At 42.5% G+C, this 13,022-nt stretch overlaps 1 protein-coding gene across 8 annotated transcripts in view; it reads left to right on the forward strand.

The window, feature by feature from the left end:
• The first annotated feature begins 1,204 nt into the window (after positions 1–1,204).
• The window catches only part of ADCY7 (adenylate cyclase 7), a 59,714-nt gene continuing 47,896 nt past the window's right edge, over positions 1,205–13,022 (forward strand). For 2 of the 8 annotated variants that reach the window (XM_071814439.1, XM_071814446.1), the window contains exons 1-3: positions 1,346–1,659; positions 7,094–7,222; positions 11,254–11,392. The gene's annotated coding sequence lies outside the window, so the exon portion shown is untranslated. Of the gene's footprint in view, positions 1,287–1,345; positions 1,660–5,673; positions 5,800–6,730; positions 6,758–7,093; positions 7,223–9,095; positions 9,274–11,253; positions 11,393–13,022 lie in introns of those variants that run through there. The other 6 variants (XM_071814443.1, XM_071814447.1, XM_071814440.1 and 3 more) reach the window with 5 other exon arrangements.

Consider the following 13,022-nt stretch of genomic DNA (forward strand, 5'->3'; position numbering starts at 1 on the left):
TATCGCAGTAATGGTGTGACCGTGGATGACTAACGCGTGGCTGTAGCTGCAGGTAGCCGGGCACACGCCTGCACAGCTGCTTGCAGCCACCTCTGACTGACTTCTCCCCAGGTATAAGTAGTCCAAAACCCCTACAGAAATCTTAATTTATTTCTGTTGTCTGCAATGTGCTTTGCATCAGATTTAAGTGTGGTAGAGCCAGGCTTGGTCTGGATCAGCGGACAGATACTCAAGGCTTGATATGCTGAGGAATCTTTGCCAGCCCAGTGAAACTCGCCCAAAACATACGTAGAGGACTGAAGTGGTCAGGAAAGGGAGGAGTGAAAGGCTGAGGGAGCTGGGGCTCTGGAGCTGGAGGAGACTGAGGGGGGACTCATTCCTGGGGATCAATATGGAAAGGGGCAGTGTCAGGAGGATGGAACCAGGCTCTTCTGGGTGACAACCAGTGACAGGACAAGGGGCAATGGGTGCAAACTGGAACACAGGAGGTTCCACTGAAAGAGGAGAAGAAACTTGTTGGGGGTGAGGGTGCCAGAGCCTGGCCCAGGCTGCCCAGGGAGGTTGTGGAGTCTCCTTCTCTGCAGACATTCAAACCCGCCTGGACACCTTCCTGTGGAACCTCAGCTGGGTGTTCCTGCTCCATGGGGGGATTGCACTGGGTGAGCTTTCCAGGGCCCTTCAACCCCCGACATTCTGGGATTCTGTGAGTGGGAACGGGTGCTGCGGGACAGCTGCAGGGTGTCCCGGGAGGACAGGTCCTTGTCCCGAGCTGTGGGAAGTCCAGAGTCTTGCCAAAACACCCCAACAGTGGCCAGATTTTAAAAAGCTAGCTGTAAATCTTTGCATTTTTCAGCATCCTGGGCAGAAGTTTCTTTCCACACCTCCCCAGCGTGGATTCCCTCTCCCTGTGTGAATGAGGCGCCGGGGGACACGGACACCCCCGAGCCCTGTGAGGGACAGGCTGCTGCAGCGCCTGCCCGGAGCCCCCCCCGCCTTGAGGGGGAGGATCGCTGAGCAGCTCTCCCTCATGCAGGGGTGTTAAAAGCCGGTGACCGAGGCCAGGCTGAGGTGATCCCGCGGTGAGGAGAGGAGCGGTGCAGGTTCCCGCCTCCCTCACAGCCGCTCTGAGGCGCCGGCCGCCCCTTCACCCCCCGCCAGGGGGCAGGACGGGCGCTGCCGCCGCGCGCATCCCGCCCTCCCGCGCCGGGCGGCTCCGCGGGCCCGAGACACCTCAGGGGAGGCGGAGCGGCCGGGCCCGCCCCGACCCGCCCGCGCCGCTTCCGCAGGTGAGAGACCCGCACGGCACCGGAGCGGCCGGGGCGGCGGGACCCGGGGGTGGGGGTGGCTCCGCGGAGCACGCAGTTAAGTTTCAGGTCCCTAAACTTCTAAGTTCCTTTTTTTTTTTTTTTGCGTAGAAAAGGCAGATTTGATAAGCTGCGAGGCCGATAATTTGTTCCTGCACACCAGCTGAATGGAGAAGTGATTCGCTTTGGCGCGGTAACGCGCTCGAAACACCAAAGCTTTTCCATTGCAGACTATTTGGAATTCTTTTAAAGTAAGAAATTGGGCTTTAAATCGCTGAAAGAGGTTCTTACATATCCAGGGAGAAGTTGAAACATCTTCAGCAAGTTGATTCGTGCCTTTTTTGCTGCTGAGCGGGTAAGTCACTGGCGGGCTCGGGGGGATGTGTTGTGGTATTTCTGCAACAAGTGAGTGCTCTGTACTAGTAAAGGGATTAAAAAGCTTTAATACGTATAGTACAGCATTTGATCCTGGTTGCTAGGACCTAGATCTAGATGAAGTGTGTTATTTAGCAGGGGAGTATCACCACTAGTGACCCAAGACCATCCTAAACTCTGTTGCACCTGGTCTGCTCTGAGCAGCGATCCCAAAGTGGTTTTGGACACGCAAGGTAAATATGTGGTGTAATGTTTGAGTTTGGCTCAGCGTAGAAGCCTCCTTTCCTCCTGCTCAGATGTGGGATGGCTTATTTGGGTTGCTGCGTGCCCCACACGCTTGGTCGCGGCCCAAGACAGATACACGGTGTGGGAAACGCACACAAATGCACCTGGAAACGGGGTTTGATGCTGAGACAGGTGTCATTTATTATGGGAAATAAAGTGCCCTGTGCTGGACAGTAGAATATGAAGATTCCTTCAGAGTGGGAAATAGGATGTGCCTGTGTGTGCCACCTTACTGCTCCGTGCTGAGATTCAGGATGCTGTGTTTTTTAGCTTATTTGTTTTCTAAAAAAATAGAGAGGAACTTTAAAAGGAACTCTCCTTTAAGGCAAAAAAAAGGGGGGCTATGAACTTTTAAAATTTATATCGAAAAAGAAAAAGTACCAGAAAGAAATTGTATAGCTTAATAATTATAAATTATATATATCGAAAATAAAAATAATGTGGAGTTGTTTTTTTTTTTTTTAATTATTATTCTAAGCAAGCAGGATTCCAGGTGAGAAAGAGAAAGCTTCTGCCAGGGTTTAATGGATGTGTCTAGGTCAGGAACTAAAAAATAAACAGTGTGGCTGTGTGTGCATGTTTTTTGTTTGTTTAGGTATCCTGACCTTTTAAATATTGAAGTTCTGATTTGGAAGGTTTTATATGATCCCCTATGGGTGGAAGACGAATGTGTTGAATGTTAAGACCCGTGATACAGTGCACTTGTGATATGTTTGTGTGTATAATGAACTAAGTACGCTTGAGAAAAAAATCTGAATTGCAGCAGTTAACACTAAAACCAGCATCTGCCAAAGTCACCACACACTGTCGGTTTCTACCTATCCAGAAATGCAGAATGGAAAAGGAGAGGCATATGGAACACCACTTTGAAAACAGTGAGCCAATACTGATTTCTAATGGCCATTATAGCCTGTTATTTATGCTTCCAGAAGCCATTACTAACAGCAATTAGGGTCATTGGGGGTTCTTGTAAAGCAGCCAATCAACTTCTTAATTTTTTTCTTAATGAAGCTAATGTCAACACCATTAAGAGTAAACAAGGAAGGTACTTCATTCCCTAATGTAGGTGGATATTTAGGTTCTCATGGTTTGTGCTAAGTGAAAGAGCAGGTGCTGGCTGAGAGCTCATTAGTTTAGGTGTTAGCCTCCAGATGGATGAGCGCTGTCTTCTGCTAATGTGGGTCTTGTGTAATTGCCAGTTGCTCTTAGATTAAAAAAAATGGAAAAAGACTATCCCCTGTGGAATTATTTAAAAAAAAAAAAAATCTCTAAATTGAGTTCTTGGATTTATTTCTTGGGTTGCATGTTTGACTTGGATTTAACACTACAGAATTCATCAAAATGACTCGTTCTTCTTTTAGGTTATTACAAAGACTTTAAAACACTTCACTTAAAATACTTCACGGTTTGTGTTGAAGCTATGTTTAATTTCTCTGGAAAAGCATCCTGATGATTTGAAAGGATTTGTTTGGTATTTCAGATTAATAAAATGTAATAGTTTAACTCACTAAGCATCTTGCAGGGCTTTTATATTGAAAGTGGCATTTGGGACTTATATTGTGTGCCTGTAAGTTGGAGATTGTGTTATTGATCCTAAGAAGTCACCCTGGAAGTGGAGGTGTGTAAGAGCTGATGGCCAGTGGAACTGGTACTGTTCCAAAGAGCTGGCTGCTCAGAGCTGCCCCGTCAGCCTTAAAATCCTTAAACAGAGTCTCTGTAAGTCACCACTTGACGAGCTAACCTGTTCTTTTGAAGACTGGATCCTGCATAAATAGCAAGATAATCTATTAAACTAGCGTCTGCAAAGTTTCAAGATGATTATTTGCTAAGCTGACAGGATGTTACAGTGTGAAATAGTTTGTAACCACTGTGCAGTTAGATTGCCGTGTATTAAAATAAGGAAGTGCAGCTTCTTCCTTAGATCATTATGCTATACTTCATGAACACTCAGTGTCTTGTGTTTGCTGAAAAAGATATATTTTACATTTTGAAAAGAGTAAAGGCATTGATCTGGGATTTCCTCATACTCTTATTTTAAAAAAACCCAAACAAACAACACAACATTTTCACCTGGAAAAAAACGCTGTCTTTAAAAAAATATGCCACTTTTATATCACTTTTTATAACACTTTTATCTCGTAATAAACATCTTTATAATTGTTACCTGCAGAGGCCTGCGCGTTGCTGTTTCTTGCCTTTTGCCTCTTGTACCATCCTGTCCTGGTGAGTCACCTCTGGTGAGACCTGGGCTCTGGATGTGGGGCTGAGCAGGGCAGTGAGCAATGTGCTGCATCTTTTCTTTGAAAGAGGTTTTCTTTGCTTAATAAGCATGACAGACAGTAATGTAAATATGCTGTAGTAATATTTCCTGCACATCACATGCAGGTTGCTACTGCTGAGTGTTATTTCAGTTATTTCTTCAGTCTAAAGGGTGAAATAATTTTGTCTAGGTTACTCGAAGTGGCAAAATTGAAGTAGGATGGGGGGCTGGTGTTTCTTTTCTAATCAAGGTATTGCTTTACCTCAGTAGCTTGGAGTGATGAGTTTATGTCAGCTGTTTGGATTTTTATGACACAGGCCCTGTAGTTCAGAGGCTTCAGGTCTGCTGGTGTTTTAAACCAATTCGAAGCTGTCTGTCCTGTGACATGGGGCTGCACGTACTGCTGTTCCTAAGAGCTATTGGCCAAAGTGTTCCTGTCTTTAGCAGCTGTTCCGTAACCCTCCTTTCAGCATTAGAAGAAGCTTCTGGTCTGTAGTTAGAAAAAAGGAACAATCAGGATGTGTTTCACTTCTGTTTCTGGGCGTAAAACTAAGTGAATAAGTAACACATTCAAGTTAAAAACAGAAATAACAAAGCTTACCAAGACTGTAACTAATGGGGTAAGGCAGAGAAAGGTGACCAGTTTATTTGGACAGGGCTGGTTGTTTCTGCAACACCTCCCTGAAGCACCCAGGTGCTGTTTGTTCGCTGTAGGGTGTATATGGTTGCTCTGCTCAGGGAGCTTGCAGGGCTTTCTGCTAAAGGTAATTGAACGAGATGATTTTCGGACTCATTCTACTGTGTGCTGCATCATCGTTTGCTTAAGAGCAGCAATAGGGCTTTGTACGATTACTGTGGCATGCAGAAACGAGTCCTGTTGGGCATGCGAGCTGTCATTCAGCCCACAGCAAAAGGAAGGTGTTTTCCAGAGATGCTCAGCAAGTATAGCAATAAAATAATATATGTCTATTTTTTTATAATGCTGTAAATGGCTGGTTATAAAGCCGCAAGCATACTCTCATAATATAATCACTATGAAAATGTTTTAAAAGGACTTTGATTAAGTTGCAAGGTCTTAAGAGTGTATGCTTTATTTCGAGGAAGGAGACAATCTAGTAAGTGTTTTATAGGTGGATAAATGTAGAAATAGCTTACATGTGACTGTATAACTTTGGTTTTTAATTTGTTACTTTTCACTGTGTGAAGTTTTGTCATGACTAACAATGATTAGTTAGCATTTCAGTGAGTTGACTAAAATATTTAATTTGTAATATAGCCTGGGTTTTAGTCATTATTTACTTAATGTTCAATCTGTGACATTAAGTTTTCTGCTTGATGTATTTATATAAAAATGTAATACATTCATACTAGGGGCTTCTTTTAAAGAACTGGTTGATGATCAAACAACCTAGCAGTGACTAATTCTTACTCAGTGACTGTTTTCCATCCAAGTAACCAAAATGGTGAGGAAACAAGGGTGCCAACAGAATGACAAAGCACATGGAAGGGCTGGGTAACGAGCACCGCTGGGAAGGAGCCGCCAAAGGTGGATTCAAGCAGACTGAGCTCACTGAGGTTTGTTCAAAGCCAGCTGAAATTAATGGAAATGGGCAATAAAACTCTCATCATTTAAATGCCAGATATTCTTAGCACCTGGCTCATGTTGACCCAAGTCCATCTGTTATGGTATTTCAGGCAGGACCTGCTTGCTGAAACAAGCTCAGACTTTCGCTGTGGGGGGAAAAAACCAAACAGATTGGGTCAAGTTGGGAGGATTAACTTTGTACTGGAGTTTTCCTGTGTGTCTGTGTCTTTTTCGTTGTTACTGCTGCTGAGCTTACGTGGCACTAAATCAAAATAACAATTTCTGGTAGAAGAACAGAATTTTGGTTTCAGTTTCCTCATTTGAAAGGAAGCTGGGGCACGGCTATCAGAACTTTGTTGCTTCCTGGCACTTTCTGCCTGATCTTCTGCTCATCCTTTGCTGTGGTTTCAGTGCCAAGGAAACAAACGTTTATTTACTTGAGACATGCACAGAAGATGTGAGAAATGTATGTAGTCATTGCTAGCACGTTTTAATCAGGAACTGGGTTTTAAGGTGAAAATACTTGAAAATTTCTTACTGCAGATAAAGCCAGTGAATCAATTCTGATACTTCAGCTGTGCAAGTTCTTACTCTCCTGCTTATTCTATGTGTAGTACATATACTAGTGTATGTAGGCCACGTGCAGTTTATTAGAAGACAAGAGAAAAGCAGAGGCAAAGACTACTGCTGTGGGTTACATATTGGCTATAACTGGGTTATTTTGTGGGTATGAACCCTTGGCCATGGTTTATAACCCCCAGATCTTTTTTTCTGCCTCTAGAATTCACATAGTCTTCCAGTCAATTCGCAATCTTGTGAGCTGGTGGAGGTTTGGGGTTCTGGGGCCTGATTTTGCTCTGTTGAGAAGTATCCATGTAGTTAATGAATTTAACATTTTTTTTTTTCAGCAAGGACTTGTGTATGTACAGGAGGGCGCAGCTTCTTTTGGTAATGTCCTGGGAACTTTAAATTCCTTTCGGCTCACTACTCATGTAAAAATGACTAATGATGGCTGTATAAAATACTGTTTTTTTTCAACGAATATATGACTTTGAATATAAGCGTAAGAGTAAATGCAGTGAGGGGTGTGATTTTTTTATGGTGTAACTGAGCTGGCTTGAGGATCAGCCGTTGCTACGAGCGGGCAGTGCTGCTGCTCCCACCCTCCTACTGCTCATCTCACCTCCTGCTGAGCTGATTCATGGGAATAAATGGGCAAAAAGCTCTTTTTTTCAATAGGATAAGCATTTTTTAAGTCTAATTTATTTTTTTTTTCCTCTGTAGGAACAGAACAGCCAGACCAGAGGAAGTGGCAAGAACATATTGTTGAACTTCTGGAGAGGCACGTGGGGTCGGTTCCCCCTTCTTCGGCGGTGCCTGTGCTGTAAAACTGTGCTCCCGGTTATCCACATAGTAAGTTATGGTTCTGCAAACATGCTGGAAAAGTGACCCGGGCTATGTTTTGATTTGAGGTATTGCCATTTGAACTGTTACCCTACTTTCAGTACTTGCGAAGAGCGAACTCTGCTCCTCTGCTTTACTTGTACAGCAGGAAATGAATGTGAAAATATTTAACTGTAGTACTCTTTAAAAATCACCTTTAGTTTTTTGCAAGTTCCTGAGGAGTATCCTGTTTTGAATTTAGTAGTTTTAACTTTATATTTTTGGTCTGCTAATCATAATACAATAACAGTTACAAGCCCCCAACTCCCTTTTTCCTCAGGATGCTGCACTTTTAAAATAAGGCAGAAGATGCATTGCAGTGCTATAGTGACAGTTGTGTGGCACATGTTGTAACTTGCTTAAGAAAGTGTTGTTGCACATAACATAATGCAAAGCTCATAGCTGTTGGAAGGCAGTCAAAGCTAGTTGCTCTGAGAAAGTAAGAATTTAATTTGATAACAGTATGAACACCATGTTTAGCTTTCAAAGAAATAGGAAAAACACCCAAACAGTATAGCTCTTTGATGCTGTTCTTATGGTGCCACAATAGGCAAAATTCCACACAGGCAGTTTTGCTTTTCCCCAGCGAGCTGACGTGTTGATCACTCGCATGTTCAGAGCTCCCTTGCAGGGTTGTAGAACATGATGTAGTGACAAAGGTTGTCAGTGTGAGCAGAACCGCATGTGGGTGTTAATTACTTCTAGTCAGGTGCACACCAATAAATTAACAATGTTGCTAGATAAAGGAGATTAAATTGCAAGTCATGAATAATATATTGGAAGAATAAAGGGGGAAATTTTGTTTTTTCAAGATTCTGGGCATATTTAGGCAAGAATTCTTTTCTTATATTGGCTGTGTGTTCCATAGCTGTTTATCAAGCATGTTTATACAGGGAATTTGGATGTAGTTGTAGCTAAACTGTTTTACCAGAGTAGTGTTAGACACTTTGTTTTACATGTTGAATCAATTTTTGTCCTGCCTTCATGCAGGCTGTTGTATTTAGAAATGCATTCTGCTGTAGTTCTTTTGAACTGCATTGAAATCAGTGATGGTTGGACTTTTCTCGGAGTTGTCTCTGCTGCCAATAAAAATATGTATATATAAGGATAGATATACATGTATAAATAAAGAAAATTGACTAAAGTGTCGTTTCTGGAGAGTACGGAATCTAAAAGACACTGTGCTTGTGTCTTTTTAATCTTTCTGGCTGGCTTCTCATCACTTCCTGTGTATCATTATCCCAGGCAACATTCTTTGGGCTTGTACATTTACAAGTGGGTAACCAATGTTTTAAGAAGCACCTGCCAAAAAAAGCCCGAAACACCCAAACTTATTACTTGCTGGTAAGTCTGAGGAGTGCTGGCTGTATAAAGTATGTGAAATCAGGAATTGATTAATTTGCTTTCTCATTTAAACTTAGGTGAAGAGTGAGGCAGGAGATCTCTGGTGCGGTGTATTCAGTGTAGCTTTCAGCACGCTGAATAATGTCGTGTTTAGTTGGAGTAGCTGGAAAGAGAGTGAGGTGTTGCAGTTCTTACATGCTATGAAAACACTCCCAGTAGAAATAGCGGAGCTTTCATGAGAAGCAGGGAGAAGGAAGCAGTTAGTGTGGCACTGCCCTCACAGAAATGGGACAACTATAGGTTGCAGACAGAGGAGGCCTAATTTTTAATATATTGTATAGTACTACTGTAGTGGACCTGGGAAAAACTTGTCTGACCCAGAGTCAAGCTGGGTTAGTGATGACATGGAGATGAGGAGTCTAGAGACACCAAAAGTGGGGAAGGCAGTGTATGTCTTCTGGAAGCCTGGCGTGTTTTAACAGCATTTTTTTTTATGCAGCTACCAAATGTGCTGGAGATCACGTTGGCCAGAAATCCTGTTCAGTGACCTGAACCCCTCTCTCTGAGCAGCGGCCCAGCAGTGGGCAGGGGAAGTGTGCAGGCTCCGGGTGGGGAACACCTCTATGCCTCTTTTGGTGTCATGGTGGAATTCTAAGAAGTTCTCTCCTTGTATGCTGGTTAGTGGCAATGTTACCCCTATTTGTGCCTTCCCTGCAAGACACCAGCTAGCTCTGTTTGTGTCTGCCCCGTGTGTGAGTGCTTTAAACACTTTGGCATTCTGGGTGCTGCCTCTCTGGGCTTGCTCACTGAACCTTGGGAACAGCTGCCCCAGACCTTAAAACCACTGTGGCTCTTTGAAGCAAACTTTTCTGGAGTCCAGCCTACTTAATGCTTGACTGTTGGGGGCGTGAGATAGCTGACAGTCACAAAGATACATAGCTGGTTGTGGGGGAAATTTTTAAAGCAGTTTTCCAGGTGATGAGGAAGGTTGCTGCTCAGTGCAAAACAAACTATACTGTGTGCTGTTCCCTGAATCTCTTTTCTTCGGAGTGTTCTTTGGCATCGGGCCGATGCTCCCCAGGGTTCCCATGTCCCTGTTCCTGACGCCTCTAGCTCAGTCTTCTCTTTGCTTCCTGAGAAGGATCCAAGCAGGCTTCTATTCTCTTGCCGTTCCTCCACTGCTGGGTGACCCTCTGCTCAGTGGCAAACCCTTGGGTGGTCTGTTGCGTGGTTACCACACAATTTGAGTTCAGACCTGAAAAACTGGTTTTTATAGGCACTAACCACCTGTTCTGCTGGGGAACAGCCAGGTGATTGTGGATGGTCTTTAGTGATGTCTTGTTCAGCAGGGAAGGCTGAGCGCCGCTCCTCCCTCTGGGCAGTGCCATACAAACAGCCCTTCTGAACTGTGTTCTCCTTCTCGAACAGGGGAAAAAATGTTTAAAGAGCGTTAGTGATGTCCAGCTGAATTTCAAAATATCTGTAGGTTCCTGTGATAGTCACAAGGGATTTGTGATTGCAGAGCTGCTGACTGTGGCATTGTTTCCCCATCCACTCCAGCAGTGTATGCGGTCAGGCTGCGTGTGTATTTTCTAACAGAAACATATATTCTTACATGGGGGAGCACCTCAGTAATTATGGCCACACTAGATTTTAGATGATAACTGGGCAGGTGACAGGTCTGTGCTCTAACCTGAGAGGGTGGCTGCACAAAATGTTACCAGGGAACGAACTAAAGGCCTTAGTTATTACCTGTGTATAATGCTATCCTACATAAAGTAAACGTGAGATGGATTATTTTACTTTCCTTTGTAGGAGACTGTGGGAAATTTTACCTGCTATTAATCCTCAGGTATTATTTGATCTAGTAATAATCTATTTGTGTAACTAAGTGGTTAGTTTTTTTTACTGTAGCAGCCTTTAAAAAAAATTAAAAGCTTGATAATCTGTTAACATGGACAGACTGTAGAACATGAACTGCGCTCTATGCCTTTGGATTGGAAGTAATACCTGTGTCAGAGTGATCTCAAGATGTAGTTTCAAAACTGTGAGGCTCATCTTTCACTTGCCTTATGAATTTTGATCTATTTTTGGCCTAATCTGAGATTTTCTCTGCAGTCAAGTGCTAAAAGCTTTGTTTAAAACACAATTTTGCAATTCGGTGTCTGCTAAAAATGTCCGCTATCGCTAATATTCTGATAAAGCACTAACCTTGTGGGCCAGTGAGCTAAATCATTCTTATAACTTCCTTCATTTTAAAGCGCTTTCCTTGGGCCTATGACTTACATTTATATATGTATTTCTCTGTAGTTAAATATTTAGATTTCAATGGCTCTAAATGAAGGAATATATGGCTAAGGTTATATGCTGTGCTTGTGGAATATGCCATATGGTTTTGTATTGATGTAGTTACCTTGGTTTTGTACTTTAGCTTGTTTGTGCAAGAGACTGATTTCTGACTTGAGGTGCAGCCTTCTGGGAGCAGCACAACCGCCACAAAAGAGCTCTTTTGATTGACAGGTTTCCTGGCGGGTCTTTTGTTTGACTTCTGCCAGAATGGGAGCGGACCTTTTCTGATTTGGGAGTTCTCGAGCTGTGTTTACTGTGCGGTCTGAGTTCCTCGGTGTGTCATTCACCGAATGGTCCCTGTTCCTTAGGCCGAGCTCCTCGGGACCGTTTCTGTGGGGTCACAAAAGAAGGACAAGCTGGAGAAGTCACTGCAGCCTGTGAGGAGAAGCACACTGAATAATTAAGACATCAATTCTTTTATATTTGCTGTTATTAACACCGTTTCCTGTAAGTCTTAATACTTGTTTATTGTGGGTGACTTGAATCCTTTATGTTCACAGTACAGATTGGGTTTATTTTATTTTACTTCTTGTGTGCATAATCCTGTCTAAGAATTCAGGATTTCATAAATCAGTGTTTGGGTGGAGAGTTTAGTGGATGTTAGTTTCTGTATTCATTGGCCCTGGCTGTTGGCTAAATATGAAAAATGTTTCTTAATCCTTTCTTAATTTACTACTGATAACTGCTACTGACAGTGTATAATTTGTTTCCCAATGAGACGCTTTTTTCCTCTTTACCTTACTCATTTTTTGGAACATCACTTGAACTGTTAGCACCTTTCTTGCAAATCTGCTATGTCTCCCCACATACCTTGTTTTAAACTCCATCAAAAGCTGAGAGTTTGTGTGAAAGTCGTCTTCTGTGCTTGTTGCAGAATGTATTCAAGCAACTGTGTCTTTTTGTGAAAACACTGGGGAGCAGCTATGTTTTGAATCTTAACTTTTGACTGTTTCTTTGTATTTAATATCAACTTATGTTCTCTTTGTGTGTGTGTGTTTGAATATGCTTTTATGTATACTTACCAATAATTTCATCACTGTCTCTTTGTTATAGTCCAACTTGTATGTGCCTCGGTACTGTTAGATGATTAATGTAGCTGCTTGCAGTCATTTTAAGGAGTTTATTAGAGTTCTTTAACAAATATACACACCAGACATTTTCGCTTATGTTTTGTCCTTTCCCTTCCTCATTTCTAACTACTTGTGGTGTCTGTATGCCCGGGCTTAGCATGGTGATAAAGCAGTAAAAGTCTGAGTGTAAACTAATGTTTTATTATTTAAATAAATATTACAGCATTTTTATGTCAGTGTGTAATGGGTAGAGTACCTAAAAATGTAGATGTGCCTGTTTTTTGCGCAGTTTAGGTCACTGAAGGGTTGCAGATGGTTTGTGTTTTGCCTTACCCTGGAACACGTGGCTCTTTGCTCGTGGATGAAACGGGCCGACTCGGGGACAGATATGAATACAGCATTTGTCATATTGCACATTATATTGTATTTCAGTGGTTTCTACTTCTTTTGTTGAATTTTTGTCTTTGAGATACTTTCTCTTTCAAGCATCTTGGTCTTTCATAGTGAAAGTTTGTGGAAGTAATTTAAAACCAAGAGAAATGTCTGAGGGAAGTGTTAGTGTAAAAGTAGGGTTTGGATTTATAAATGTTTGAGGAGTGTGCTACTTCAGAAACTCTACACACATGTAAATGTTCGTGGCTTTTTCTTCCTCATTGGGACTGGCAGTCAAGTGCAAAAATACTTGGTTTTGAGATTTGCATAGGGCAGATGTGTGAGATGTGTAAAATGTATTATGAATGGCAAATTGGTCACAAAATTATTAATATTTTGTGAGTCTGTGTGCTTAACTCCCTTTTGACTGAAAGTATGAGCTAAGCTTTTTCAATAGTTCTTCTTATCTTGAAACTCCTCTGATTAATCCTCCCCCCTTTCCTGCACTTGAATACAGACACTTTGTTGTACATCTTGCCGTGCAACAGTTTTAAGTTAAAAGTAAAGAGTGGTGTTGATTTCCCCATGAAATTAGTGGTTTTTTAGGCAGAAACCTTGAAGTGTGATGGGGCCAT

This window comes from Patagioenas fasciata, chromosome 13 (genome assembly GCF_037038585.1).
Source record: "Patagioenas fasciata isolate bPatFas1 chromosome 13, bPatFas1.hap1, whole genome shotgun sequence".
NCBI lineage: Eukaryota > Metazoa > Chordata > Aves > Columbiformes > Columbidae > Patagioenas > Patagioenas fasciata.